The sequence below is a fragment of the Carlito syrichta genome, unplaced genomic scaffold (assembly GCF_000164805.1).
Source record: "Carlito syrichta isolate Samal-C Ts95f unplaced genomic scaffold, Tarsius_syrichta-2.0.1 Scaffold301923, whole genome shotgun sequence".
In the NCBI taxonomy this organism is placed as follows: Eukaryota; Metazoa; Chordata; class Mammalia; order Primates; family Tarsiidae; genus Carlito; species Carlito syrichta.
This window is the reverse complement of record NW_007246019.1, coordinates 43,448-58,594: the sequence shown is the minus strand read 5'-3', so window position 1 is coordinate 58,594 and position 15,147 is coordinate 43,448. Positions and strand designations below refer to the sequence as shown.

At 34.2% G+C, this 15,147-nt stretch overlaps 1 pseudogene; it reads right to left on the bottom strand.

Moving 5' to 3' along the window:
* Positions 1-1,057: 1,057 nt before the first annotated feature.
* LOC103257980 lies at positions 1,058-2,051 on the bottom strand (annotated as a pseudogene).
* Positions 2,052-15,147: the final 13,096 nt, after the last annotated feature.

Here is a 15,147-nt window from a genome sequence, read left to right as displayed (position 1 = left end):
TTTCTCAAAATAAGACATTCCAGCAGCCAACAAATACATGAAAAAAATGCTCAGCTTTACTAATCATCTGAGAAATGCAAATCAAAATCACATTGAGATACCACCTAACTCTAGTAAGGATGGCCATCTTTAATAAATAAATAAATAACACAAAACACACACACACACACACACACACACACACACACACACATAGCATGGGTGCAAATAAAAGATAATGCTTCTATACAGTTGTTGGAAGTGCAAACTAGTTCTGTCTCTATGAAAAAAAGTGTGATGATTTCTAAAAACATTAGACATTGGCCTTCCATATGATCCAGCAATCCCCCATCTGGGAATATACCCAGAGGAACACACATAACTATACCAAAAAGGCACCTGCACATGCATCTTTATTGCTTCACTATTCACAGCAGCAAAAACGCAGAACTAACCCTGCTGCCCATTAAAAGTGGACTGAATAAAGAAAATATGGTACACATACATGATGGAGTATTATATGGTCATAAAGGAGGACAAAATCATGGACTTCACAGTAAACTGGATGGAGCTGGAGACCATTATACTTAATGACCTATAACAGAAACAAAGCACTGAAAACCACATGTTGCAAAAAAAATCTACTAAATCTATTAAAACCCATTTTGGGAATGCTTTCTTTACACTTTCCACAAAGCAGGAACTAAAATAATCTGCTATACAATTAGTCACAAATATAGTCCTTGAGTTTTTTGCTCATACACATGAGTACTGTCTAAACCAGGTCTTCTTTGTAGCAGTTGGTCCTGCCACCAGTATGCTTTGCTGAGGCCACAAATTTTTGGAATCTGTAACTTCCCTGTTACATCTCTGGCTCTTTTTTCCTGCTAAGTTTTAATCACAATAACACAAGGGAAAAACTGGCAGTCCTGGAACACTATCAGGGGATAGGAGGCAAATAACAACACAAAGAGTTCCTGCACGTAAACCAGGGAGATAAGGACCAGATGGAGGTCCAAACTTCACGTGCATGTAGATTACTTATGTATCTAATCTTGACTTGTACCTGACATCTCTATTATAAAATAACATTCCAGAAAAAAAAATATAAATATATTCTGCCACTACCATAGCTACTGCTGCTACTTGAACCACCACAGTCATCTTGTTTTTGTGGTTTAGCAAATGTTGACCTCCACCACAATGGAGGCCTAGGTTTCTGCCTCCAATATTTTCCCACTTCATGGGTCCAAAATCTGAAGACTATCTGTTGTAATTGCCAAAATCATCATAGGTTCCATCACCTCTAAAACTGGTTCCACATTATCAAATTTGTTATAGCTATCACCACTGCCACTGCATCCTGCACCACCACCATGGCCGCCACCAAAGCCACCAGATCACTGAAATTTTCTAGACAACAAAGTTATCATTCCGACCAAAACCACCTCCACGACCACTATCGAAGTTTCCAGAACCACTTCAACCACTTTGGCTGGATGATGCACTAGCCATCTCTTGCTTCAACAGGGCTTTCCTTACTTCACAGTTGTGGTCATTCACAGTATGGTATTTCTAATGACAATCTATCCACAGAGTCATGGTCATCAAAGGTTATGAAGGCAAAGTCCCTTTTCTTGCCACTTCCTTGGTCGGTCATGATTTCAGTCACTTCAATTATCCCATGCTGTTCAAAATAAGCTTTTAGGTGATGTTCTGCATTATCATCTTTAGTGCCATAAGCAAATATCTTTTTCACAGCTAAGTGAGCCCCTGGTTTTGAGAATCCTCTCTTGAGACAGCTCTCTGGTTCCACAACTCTTCCATCTGCCTTGTGTGTCCTCACATTCATGGCTGCGTCCACCCTTTCCACAGTAGCATGTGTGACAAACCCAAAACCGCTTGAGAGCTATGCATTCGATTCTCTCATCACCATGCAGTCTATGAGCCTTCCCTCATTACTCAGAATGGTTCCTTAATCTCTTGTATATGGTTTCCAAGCTCAGTCCCATGATAAGAGATGAAGAGCTTCTGCGGTTTGGGGACTCCTCAGGAGACCCTGACTTAAACATGACAGTGGTGCGGGGACAGACTTGAATGATTCTTCCTCGGTGGTGTCCAAGAACAGAAATTAAAAATATATGTAAAGCTATGATTTAGTGAGGTACTTAAAAGTTTTAATATACAGATTGGATACTTGTATGCAATTTGTATTTAATTATCACAGCTACATGTTATAGGTATTATTTTTATTCCAGAGGTGCAACACAAAGAGGATAGAAAATCTTAGAAATGGGAAACAATGTGGTTATGATTGCTTTCCTAACAAGAGGTAGACCTTAGACTTGAGCTCTTGTCTCACTGACTTCAGAAATTATGCCCTAAACCCGTATCATTTTAATTTATTCTTGATAGAGATCAGCATTTTCTTAGTGCATTGTGTACCAGTTCTCCTACTTTTTGAGAATTGCATTTTTGTTTCAGTAGAACAATATGCATACCAGAATAGCCTAACAATACCCATAATCCCCGGTGACTTTAAAACATTATTTTTTCAGCAATTATTATTTGAACTTCTCAAGGACATGGATTCCAAATTAATCTTCTTTATATTCACAATGTATACAATTGTCAATCACAAGTATATGACTGGTATAAAATAAAGTGTACTGATTTTCAGATTGAAATAATTTAAATAAGATTTACTTTGTTCATAAGAATACTTTATAATAAACTTAATAACAATTATTTATATTTTCCCCTAAAGTTCAGTTCAAGTCCAGCTCAAGTCCATCCAGAAAGTATTTCCTGTTTTTTTAATCTTAAAGATGTGGGATACACACCAGGATTGGGTACACAAGTGGTCTAAGCAAAGGTGAAGTTTTGAGCCTCCCATTGGACCTCACTTCACCTGGATTAGGATCAGACACTCTTACTGATGTTATGTGTCCCCTCCTTCTCTGGCAGTATTCTGCTACTGCCAATCCCTTTTTTGTCATATTATGAAAGGTGCTCAGGGTCCCCTTATGAGTGAGAACATGGGGTACTCAGTTCTTTGTTTCTGTGATAAATTACTGAGTATGATAGACTCCAAACACATCCAACTTACTGCAAATTTCATAATTTTGTCCTTCTTTATGGCTGCGTAATATTTCATCATGTATATGTACAATTTTTTAAATCCAGTCTAGTTTCAATGGGTAGCCCAGTTGGCTCCACGTTTTTAGTATTGTGAATAGTGCTGCAAGAAACATGCATGCACAGGTATCTTTTTGGTAGAATGATTTGAGTTCCTCCAGGTGTATTCACAGGAGGGAGACTGCTGGGTCATATGGAAGGTCAATTTCTAGCTCGTTTAGAAATTCCACATTTTTTTTTCATATAGGATAAACTAGTTTGCACTCTTACCAACAGAGTAGCAGCATTCCCTTTTCTCCACATCGTTGCCAGCATATGTTGGTTTTTGAAATATTAATGACGGCCATTCTTATTGGAGTTAGGTGGCATCTCAATGTGGTTTTGATTTGCATTTCTCTGATGATTAATGAGGTTGATCATCTTTTTCTTAATCTATCAGGTGCTCATATATCTTCTTTTGAAAAGTGTCTATTCATGACTTTGTCCACTTTTTAATGAGACATTTTTTTCCTTTCAACACATTTGAGTTCCTTGTAGATCCTGGATGCTAGTCCTTTGTCAGATATACAGTTGGCAAATATTTTTTCCCATTCTGTGGCCTGTCTCCCCAATCTCTTGATGGTTTACTTTGCTTTGCAGAAGTTTTTAAGTTTGATGAGGTCTCACTTATATACCTTATCGCTTATGGCATGGGCATCTGGGGCTTTGATCAGGAATTGGTTGCCTAACTTTGATTTCCTTAAGGGTGTGTCTTGCATTTCCTAGTATTCATATAGTTTGAGGTTTTAGGTTTAAGTCTTTGATCCATTTAGAGTTGATTTTTGTGCATGGTGATAGGTAGGGGTCCTGTTTCCATTTCCTGCATGCGGTCAGCTAGTTTTCCCAGCACTATTTATTGAATAGGTTCTCCTCTCCCCGGTGATTATTGGTGAAGGTTTTGTTGAGGATGAGTTGTTTGAGAAATTGAAGTTTTGCTTCCAGATATCTATTCTGTTCCATTGGTCTACATGCTTGTTTTTGTACTAATACCAGCCTGTTTTGATTATTGTAGACTTATTAAAAAATGTAAAATCTGGGAGTGTGATATCTCCTGCTTTGTTTCTTTTCCTGAGGATTGTTTTGGTTATTTGTAGTTGTTCCTAACCAGAAAAGTAAAAGACTTTACAATGAAAACTACAAAATAATGCTCAGGGAAATCAGAAAAGAGACAAAAAAATGGAAAAATATTCAATGCTCATGGTTGAAAAAATCAACATTGTTAAGATGTCCATCCTACCCAAGGCAATCTACAGATTTAATGCAATATCCATTAAATTACCATGATCGTTCTTCTCAGAACTGGAAACAGCAATACAGAAATTCATATGAAAGTAGAAAGTATTTCTTATAATATGTTTTCAGTTTATTTTAAAATCTTTAATAATTTTTCCCATAATTAATTTTCTGCAAGTTGTACTATTCTGAACCCGTAAGATATACTTAAAATCCAATAAAAATAAAGATGCATAGTTAATGTGTATTTATTACATTCTTTAGTACTTTGCATCATTTCTTTAGTACTTGCCTGTCTCCCACTAGAAAACAATTGAAATTGGTCTTTGAAATCTTTGCATATCTGAAAAATGTTTAATTATCTTTTGCATAGAGAACTTTATTTACAATGCAGTTTGTTGCTACCAGATAAATATTATAATAGGTGAATATTATTTTTTAATATAATTCAAGATAAATGTTGTATTCTGCTATAAGTATGCCAAAATGATAATTCTACAATGAGAAACAATAGAGTGGAATCAGAGATTTTAATATAGTACAGAAATATGTGTCCTGATAATTATGTCATATTTTTAAGAAAGTGGCTAGTATATGCTAATCCTTGTCTTATAATAGTAAAGAAAAGAGCTCACATGAGTTTACTTTCATAAACCAATCATCTAAAGATAATTCTTTGGAACACTTTTTAAATGACAACTGTTACTTTATTTAAAATCACTGACACCTTGTTTAAAATTGATATTTAGAAATAGCTTACCTCCAATGGTGAGTTGACAGTCACCCTAAATTTAGTGTCAATATAGGTTTATATTGCTCCATAGAAAAGCAAAATTTCTAAGCTGAAGTGAGATGAGTGAAGAATGTGATGCAAGAATCTAAAAGGTTTATACGTATATATACATAAAATATATGTATATATTTTAAATTTAAGATAATTACAGACAAGAAAACAATGAGCAGTAGTATAGACTTTTGCATCATTTGTAGTAATAGACACATACTTCAATTTATAAAAGAGACCATCTAAGAAAAAGTGACATAACTAGCCCAATTTTTTTTTTTTACTAGAATTTCAGGATGACAAGACCTTTACTATCCCAAAATCTGCTAAATATTATAAATCTCAGAAAATGCTTAATCAGAAATTAAGAAAAAAATACAATAGGAGTAGATTACATTCTCAAAGATATATACTGTTTGTTAAGTAATGTAGGGTGGTTAAAATAAAGGAGATACTGGAATAATGAATATTTGTATACCCATCTCTGAGTTGTACCCCACATATTTAAAATAAAAAAATATATTTAGAAAAGGAAAAACTGCAATGCCCCCAAATCTAATTCATTCATAGATGATTAGACAAAGAAATTGGTACAATGATGTAATTCCAAGTATATTGAGATATTCAATTTCTGACAGAAATAAGCAACTGGAAATGACCTGCTGGAAATTCAGGCATAAAATGAAAAGATAATTGAACTAAAATAAATCTACCCAGCCTGTATTTTAATGGAATAAGTGTAGGAATCACATAGTTTATTTGAGATTTAACACAAAGAATAAAAGGCCCTATGTACATTGTATTGCAAAAAAAGAAAAAAAACAAGAGCATCCTGAATATTTAAGAAGATGATACGTCTAAAAATTAGGGTCTACTAGGGTGTTGGGTCATGAAACTTTGAAATATTTAGGATACATTTTGTAATTAAAAGCAATTGCATGAAAATAACAGTAGTATAAATAGAGGAAACATACAAAAAAATCAAAAGCAAGACAACTGACTTACAGAATATAAGCAAAAAAAAGTATGAGAAAATTCACATCAGAATCATTAAAATATAAAAATGAAGGCACAGAAAATGGGACCAATAAAGTAAATAGTGCCATATTAAGATAGCAGTGAAGAACAAAAATATAAAACAAGGAGCAAAGTTAAGCATAGAAAAATTCTGCTATCTTACTCTTCAAAAAAAATTTATTTTAAAAATGGAAAAATCTATAATCAACAGCACAGTAGGAGAAAATAAGTATCAACTAGAGAATTTTGTTAGTAAATAGTATCAACCTCTATACAATCCAGGAAGACAATGAGAATATAAAGAAAACAACACAACTTAAATATAGCATGGTTTTAAAAATAAGTGAAAATATTACACGTCTATAGACAGTAAAAAAAAAATCAACAAAAAAACAAAAACTCACACAAAACAACATTGTTTTAACTGTTTGAACGATAGAAGAGAAAACATACTCATACTTACGAGTTCCAATTAATGCATTAAATCTTGGACACTAACATGTATTGTGAGGGTAATAATTTTGGCTTTTTGTTAAATTTATTGCTTAATAATTTTAGAGGTCATGCACTCAAATGAGTAGTTGATACACCTGTCAAAGTCAGAGAGACGTCATTGTCAGAGAAGTGCAACTCACATAACTTAAATTGAGGTAAATATTACTCTGGCTACTAGAACTGAATTCCAGGTACCAATAAAACTTAACATTACTAACTCAATGTTTCTAGTTTTCTATTTGACTTTTCTTCTGATTGCATGTTTTGCTTTTGATTGTTCTTTGTTTACAACCAATAACTTTCTCCCCACTGGTGACACCAATGATTTGGTTTATGGTTTGACCAATTGATGATATCTGTAAATGAACAATAAACTCTGTTGAAAGCATAATGACAATTAATCTGATTTGCTAGAATTCTGTATTTGGCTTGTCTATTTGTAGCTCAAGTCAATTCAGAATTTCAGACTTACAGTAAAGGAAAACTTTGGTTGATATTTGGGGCCTTGAATTTCTATGTCTCTGTCTACTCTTGACCTGTGTCCGAAGTGTTAGATATAAAATTGTAAGTACTCTATCTGTCTGTATTCAGAATATCTTTACCTCTCAGTTTGTAAACTTGTAGTGTTTTTCTCTCTTCAGAGAGTATCAGTGAATTACAAAATCTTCAAAAAATACCTATTCTGTTGACACTGACATGTAGTGATAAGTAAGCACACATAGGCTGTGTTCCCCAATCTAAATACCTCAAAATAAGAAAATTAAGCTGTTGGAAACTTTAGCAGTATGCAATAGACTTGAAAATAACTTTCTTATTAAAGAAATTAATTCATACATAGTTTAGGAATCCACATTCATATAATTAAGGTAATTTTTTGCAATGTAGTTTAATTATTTTGGTGTTTAATACAATTTCTATCTTTTCTCTGATTTATCATTGTTAACAATTATAAAAATGCCTTTTTCAGCCAGGCTCGGTGGCTCAGCCTGTAATCCCACGCCTTGGGAGGCTGAGGTTAGTGGATTGCCTGAGCCCGCGGGTTCGAGACCCACCTGGGCAACTTGGCGAGACTTCATCTCTACAATAAATAAAAAATCAGCTGGACATGGTAGCGCACACCTGTAGTTCCAGCTACTTGGAAGGCTGAGGCGGAAGGATCGCCAGAGTCCAGCAGGTCGAGGCTGCGGTGGCTGGGAGCGGCCACTCCACTCCAGTTTGGGTGACAGAGTGACTCCAACTCAAAAAAAAAATGTATTTTTCTACTTATTTCTTACTTTTCTAAGCTTACACAGGATTATTGTTCAAATAAGGTAACATTAGTTTTAAATAATTTTTAACATTATTCCATTAGTATTCATACTTTTTAGTATCCCAGCTTGATAATTTTTAAGATATTTGGCTAACCAAAACCTTAAGTTGATATAGAAAATTAATTTTACTTAATAAATAAGCACTAGATATCTATAAAATTTCATATAAGGTGAGAATTCTGATATATTCAGTATAAATTATAAAGCTAAGCTTAAATGCTTTTCCTTAATTTTTTGTTCTATAGAGACATTATGTCTTTGGGACATAATGCTAATTGTGTTTATTTTTGCCACTTTAAAAAAATTTTTAACAGTGATGTGTGTGGCCATATGTGTGTTATGTGTGCCCATGACTATGATAGTCTGCTAAAATGCTTGGGTGGTGCCAGAATGTTCTCATAGATTTATCTCTCTTAACCAGTTTTCTCAGTGAAATGCAAATTATTTATTTTGACTAAAGTTAATTAATACAAGTAGTTAGGTCTACACTTAGAGCAGTAGTGACAAAGTAATAAAAATATGAATGTCCTTTTTTTTTTTTCCCCAAGGACAAAAGAATTGGTTGGTTGGTTCTATAGCATTGAATCTCAGATTGTTGGTCTCTGCCTCCATTCCACTTTTGGAATTATTGAAATTTCTAAAAGACTTTTGCTTACTTACCATGCTGAAAATGTAAACTGTAAAACTTTTAAAAATATCTTAGAATTATCTGAAGAAAGTAATCATGAATATAGTGCATTTTAATAAAAATATCTTGGTATTATTTTTAAATAATTTTGACTTCCTGAGAAAGAACTGTGTACCTAAATTAAAGTATCAGTTTGTTTCAGAATATAAAATAATGAAGAATTAAACTTTGAAAGTGAATATTTTTCTATTTTGCTTGGAATAACTGAATCAATTTAGAAACAAGACATTATGTTACTATTAAGCATTTTTTGCTTAAACTTGATGGACCTGCCTCTTTATTTTATTGATTAATAATTTTGACTACAATGTGAAATGATTTATAAATAATTTGCTTTGTTAAAAAATATTCTGTCTTAAAGTACATTACCACATATTATGTTGACTTTATTTTGTCTTTGATTTTTGTTTAACAAAAAAGTTTAAATGAAATTTCTTTGCTTATAGAAGATCTAAGGTGTTTTCAATAACAGTAACTTTTATGCTTTTTAATGTTTTTATTATACTTTGAATCAGGAGTTACCAAAATATTGTTTCTTGTGATAATTAATTGTTGAATTCTCTTCTCACAACTTTAAAAAAAATTCTTTACTAAAACCTCTCCTGAAAAATAATAGACTTTTACATTAAAACTCTTTTTGAGATGTCTTACAATGCACAGGAAAATCAGAATTTTTTTCTTACATTTCAAGAAGAGAAATTATTGAAATAATTGTTTCAAAATGATTGATGTGATTGTTCAAGATGACTGAATAATTGTTTGATGTGTTACTATTAAGAGTAACATGGGAAGAGATATAAAATTATAAAAAGTTCTCAGCCTGCCCTAAATCAAATTTGTGTATGTACAATGTTATTAGTATAAATAATTCAGAAATTCTATGTTGCATTGGAAGTCCCTGAAGATCTATCAATGCCCTTACTTTTCATAAAATGCTTTTGATTTCAGGCTAAACACAGATTAAAAGTATCCATGAAATAAAGACACGGCATGATAAAGAATTTTGCTTTCTTTTGTTGTTGTTAATATTTTGGTTACAGTGATTAATTAATATAGCTATTAAAATGTAAACTTTCTTATATCTACAGACAGATTTTCTGATAGATTTTATTTTATTCTGATTCTACATTAAAAACTCTCTTACAAGTAACAGGCTAGTTGTATTTTCAATATCACCATTATATTTGTGATTTCCTCATGGAACAGGATTGTATTGAATATTCAAAACTGTTGCAACTTCAAGTATGTTCTTGGGTACATGCTTCTGAAATCACATCATTTAAATAACTTTAAGGCTACTAGTGAACTGAGTGAGGATTTCTAGAGGGCTTTTTAGTCCAGAGGACCTTAAGAAAGCAGATTGTTCTTATTCCACAAGAGCCAGTGAAACAAGATGTGGTTACATACAATGAAATGAATTGTGAAGGTAATTTGATTGTGGTGTCTGTCTGAAATATTGAAATTATTTTATTTTTCCCTTTTCTTGTGTACTAAGGGAAACTCCCCCCAAAATTTATTTATTAAAAATATTGAATTCATTTTCTTTCAATTTATTTTAAAGATGTGGGGTGCAGTTCAGGATTAGGTAGATAAGTGTTCATCATACAGGTAACGTTTGGACCTCTCTTTGGTTCCCACTTCAACTGGTTGGAATCAGCTACCCTTATGAATGTTATGTGCCTCCTCCTAAGGCAGGAACTGGCAGGCGCCCCTCTAAAACAAAGAGATAAGGGTCTTCCCAGAATAAAAAAGGAATGTGCTAGAGAGAAAGTGACGTGACATAGTCAATGTCTAAGTGTACATAAGTAACCCAGTTACAACCCTGTTCCATAAAATCCTTATTTAAAAAATGCAGATTTCCATATAAGGGAGACAAAGGAGCTAAAATATAAAATAAGGCACTCTCTGCTGCATTTTGAGCTCAGCCTTTGTTGTTGTTGTTGTAATATGCAGGTACTCTTGTTGATGAGGTGTGCCCTCCCCTTCCCCAGGCAGATCACCATTACTGCCAATCCCATTTCCTCCCCCTTCCCCATGCAGTTTCCCACTGCTGTCAATCCTTTTCTTATAGTATTACAATAATTGTTCATGGTCTGCTTATAAGTGATAGCATGTGATACTCAGTTCTTTGTTTCTTTGAATGATCACTAGGTATTATAGGCTCTTAAGTCCATCCAGGTTGCTGTGAAGTTCATGATTTTGTTCTACTTTATGGCTGCATAATATTCCATCGTGTATATGCACCACATTTTTTTAATCCAGTCTTGTTTTGATGGGCAGCTTGGTTAGTTCCATGTTCTTCAAACTGTGACCAATGCTGCAATAAACTTGCACGTGCAAGTATCTTTTTTTAATAGAGTGATTTGAATTCTTCTGGGTATATTCCCAGTAGGGGGATTGCAGGGTCAGATGGAAGGTAAATTTTTAGATCTTTTAAGAATTGCCACACAGTTTTCCACAGAGGCACAGTAGCTGTACTAGTTTACACTCTCACCAACAGTATCGAAGTGTTCCCTTTTCACCGGATCCTCTCCAGCATCTTTTGTTTTTTGAGTTATTGATGATGGCCATCCTGACTAGAGTTACGTGGTATCTCAGAGAGGCAGGCATCACACTCCCATACTTTAAACATTGTTATAAAGCTAAAATAATCAAAACAGCCTGGTATTGGTACAAGAACAGGTATATAGACCAATGGAACAGGATAGAGATTCCAGAAGCAAAAACTAAATTTCTCAACCAATTCATCTTTGACAAAGCCTCTACCACCAGACTGGGGAGAAGAGACTCTATCCAGTAAATGGTGCTCGGAAAACTGGGTGACCACATGCAAAAGATTAAAACAAGATCTCTACCTGTCACCATATACAAAAATCAACTCTAAATGGATCAAAGACCTAAATGTAAAACCTCAAACTATAAGAACCTTAGACAATGCAGAAGACACTTTTAAGGAAATTGGAACTGGTAACCAATTTCTGGTCAAAACCCTAAGTGCCCATGCCATAAGAGATAAGATAGACAGGTAGGACCTCATCAAATTGACACGCTTCTGCAAAGCCAAAGAAACCATCAAGAGAATGGGGAGACAGCCCACAGACTGGGAAAAAAAAATACTTTTCAATTGTATATCTGATGAAGGCCTAACATCTAGGATGTACAAGGAACTCAAACATGACGAAAGGATAAAAAACAAACAGCCCCATTACAAAGTGGGCAAAATACATGAATAGACACTTCTCAACATGCAGCCAACAGACACATGAAAAAGTGCTCAGTCTCACTCATCATCAGAGAAATGCAAATCAAAACCACACTGAGATACCACCTAACCCCAACAAGAATGGCTATCATTAATAAAACAAACAACAACAGATGTGGTGAGGATATGGAGAAAAAGGAATACTTCTACACTGCTGGTGGGAATGCAAACTAAGTGCAACATCTCTGCACGACACTGTGGCGATTTCTGAAAGAACTAGAAATTGACCTTCCATATGACCCAGCAATCCCCCTATTGGAAATATACCTGGAAGAACACAAATCATTCTACAAAAAGATACCTGCACATGTATGTTTGTTGCAGCTCTATTCACGATAGTCAAAACATGGAACCAACCACGTTGCCCAAGCTGGAATGGATGAAAAAGTGTGGTGCATATGTGCCATGAAATATTATGCAGCCATAAAGAAGGACAAACAAGCCGGGCTCAGTGGCTCAGCCTGTAATCCCATGCCTTTGGGAGGCTGAGGTGAGTGGATTGCCTGAGCCCACGGGTTTGAGACCCGCCTGGGCAGCGAGACCTCATCTCTACAATAATTCAAAAAAATAAAAATAAAAATCAGCCAGGCGTGGTAGTGCATGCCTGTAATTCCGGCTACTTGGAAGGCTGAGGCGGAAGGATTGCCGGAGCCCGGCAAGTCGAGGCTGCGGTGACCGGGAGCGGCCACTGCACTCCAGTCTAGGCGACCGAGTGAGACTCCAACTCAAAAAAAAAAAAAGAAGGACAAACATATGGACTTCACAGCAATGTGGATGGATTTAGAGTCTATCATACTCAGTGATCTACCATAGAAATAAAGAAGAGAGTGCCATATGCTTTCACTCATAAATGGACCTTGAACAATTATTATACTACTATAAGAAAGAGATTGGGAAACTGTCAGGGGACAGGGGTGGGATTGGCAGTTGAGGGAAACTTCTAGGGGATGGAGGGCATACCTCATCAACAAGGGTATCTGCATAATCAACATTTGTATATCTAACACTGAATTGAACCCCACATCTTTATAATAAAAAAATGAAAAAAAAGAATAATGCAAGTGGTTCTTGTCAATAGAAATGCAAATTAATTTTGAATCTTGAGATAAAACTGAATATTGCAGTGTCAATATTGACAAGTTTCTATTTATAAATTTACTTTAACTTTTTTTCCTTAATTTTCTGTGACATCTCAATGATTCCTTCATTAACTAATTACTTCAATTCTGATTTTTTTAACAAAAAGAAATGAAATTAGATTTTTTAACTGATATGTTAAATATCAAAATATGTTAATCATGTCATTATTATTTTAAGAAAATAAGACTATGACCTATCCAAGAAACTCATTCATCTGGGAAGGCAGCAAAAGAATATGCTCAAAATTTCAAGAATTCAAAAATGGATTTCCAGTGAAAAGTTGAAAAATTAGTTTTCTTTGGTACAATTTAAATCTCAGGCAGCAGATAAATTACTTAAATGCTGAGAAATCTAAATAATTGACTTTTATATAATTATAAGTCTAAATCTAAAAGTCAATGATTACTTTAACATCTGATAATTTTAAAAAGCAGATATTAATTATTTTGGATAGTTGGTCCCTTGTAGTATAAACTTCTCCTACTAGGTAAGTGTTCTACGAAGCCATTGGCATCAATTTACCAGCTTAAGTTGTTGTTAGGGACTAAACTCAGCTTCTGTAACTTTTTTAAAGATTCTTTAACATGTTTGTCTATTTCATCATGGATGATTTACAAGCACACATGCTTACAACACCCTGGGTGTTCAGTAGTTTTTGATCAAAAATGGCTTCTCACCATGCCCTACCCATCCTATTCACCCTATTTCACCCCAAGCAACTTTTTTTCGTTTCCCCGGGTTAAAAAAAGTCCTCAAAGGGAATATTGTGTTGATATGGAAGATGTGAAATAAAAAATGGCAGAAACACTAAAAGGCATCAAAATTGACAAGCTCCAAAACTGTTTTGAGCAGTGGCAACAGCATCTCAATAGGTGTATTGCCTCAAATGGAGAGTGCTTTCAGGTGACAGAAATTTAAACATGTAAGAATAAATACAGATTTTTTATATATAAATACTTACTTTTGGGTTCCCCCTTGTACTATGTAATGCAGAGTAAATAAAATATAATTCATATAACTGAAAACAGTAGATTTCATACAAAATGTAAAAATTCATAGAATATAAAATGTTTTTATAATAAAAGTGGATTTTATCAGTTGTCAGTGACCAGCACTGACCAAGGTTGGGTTAGGACCCGCACCGGAGAATCAGGAGACGGCGAGAAGACCACTCGGAGGCAGTTCTTCTGGGAACAGTCTGATCAGGACTGAAGCCAAATTTTATTCGGACTCCTTCCAACTTATATACCATTTTCTATACCCTCCAGCAGTGTGATAATCACTTACTGGGGACGTACAAGTTCCGTGCTTTACAAACTATGCATCACAAGACCACCACGAGATCTGCAATTTCCAAGCAAACAATTCAAATTCCATGATGCCTACCGTGCTTACATTAAGGTCACAGGTGCACAATTTCAATACAAATCGTTCAAAGTGTTTTCCATAATGTTCAATGAATCATTCATATTATACTCTTTGTTCTATACCCTGATTAATACAAAAAACTTTTCTAAGTTAACTCTAGGTTCAATCCAAGTTCACTGACTCCCAATATTTTTAACGATTAATATTATCAACTTAACACTATACTATAATCTATAAGTTTAGTTAAATGACTTAACTGTCAGTTATACTATTAACCTATTATATTTAACGTAATGCCTTATAACTCAGTTAAAATTTATTCTTAAACTACAAAACTTTACTATAATTCATATGTTTCATATGTCTAAACTTTAATTTTTATATGATCTAGTGATTGGACTTTAATACTATGCTATATCCTATTAAGCTAATACCTCATCATTAATTCTTTTATAAATCGTATAGTAATTATTATATTTGAATAATGTATCAAAAGGAAACAAAACAGCAAGCATAAATTTATGCAACTATGAGTGTATATGTATATATTTTATCCTAACAAGTCTACTCTAAAAATCAAATAGTAGCTGTCACACTCTTGAACAAGGAAATGCAGGGCTGCCAAGATGGCGGCCATGGGCTGAAGCAGACAGAGTTTCGGTAATTAACGAAACAAAAGAAAACGTCTGCCTGG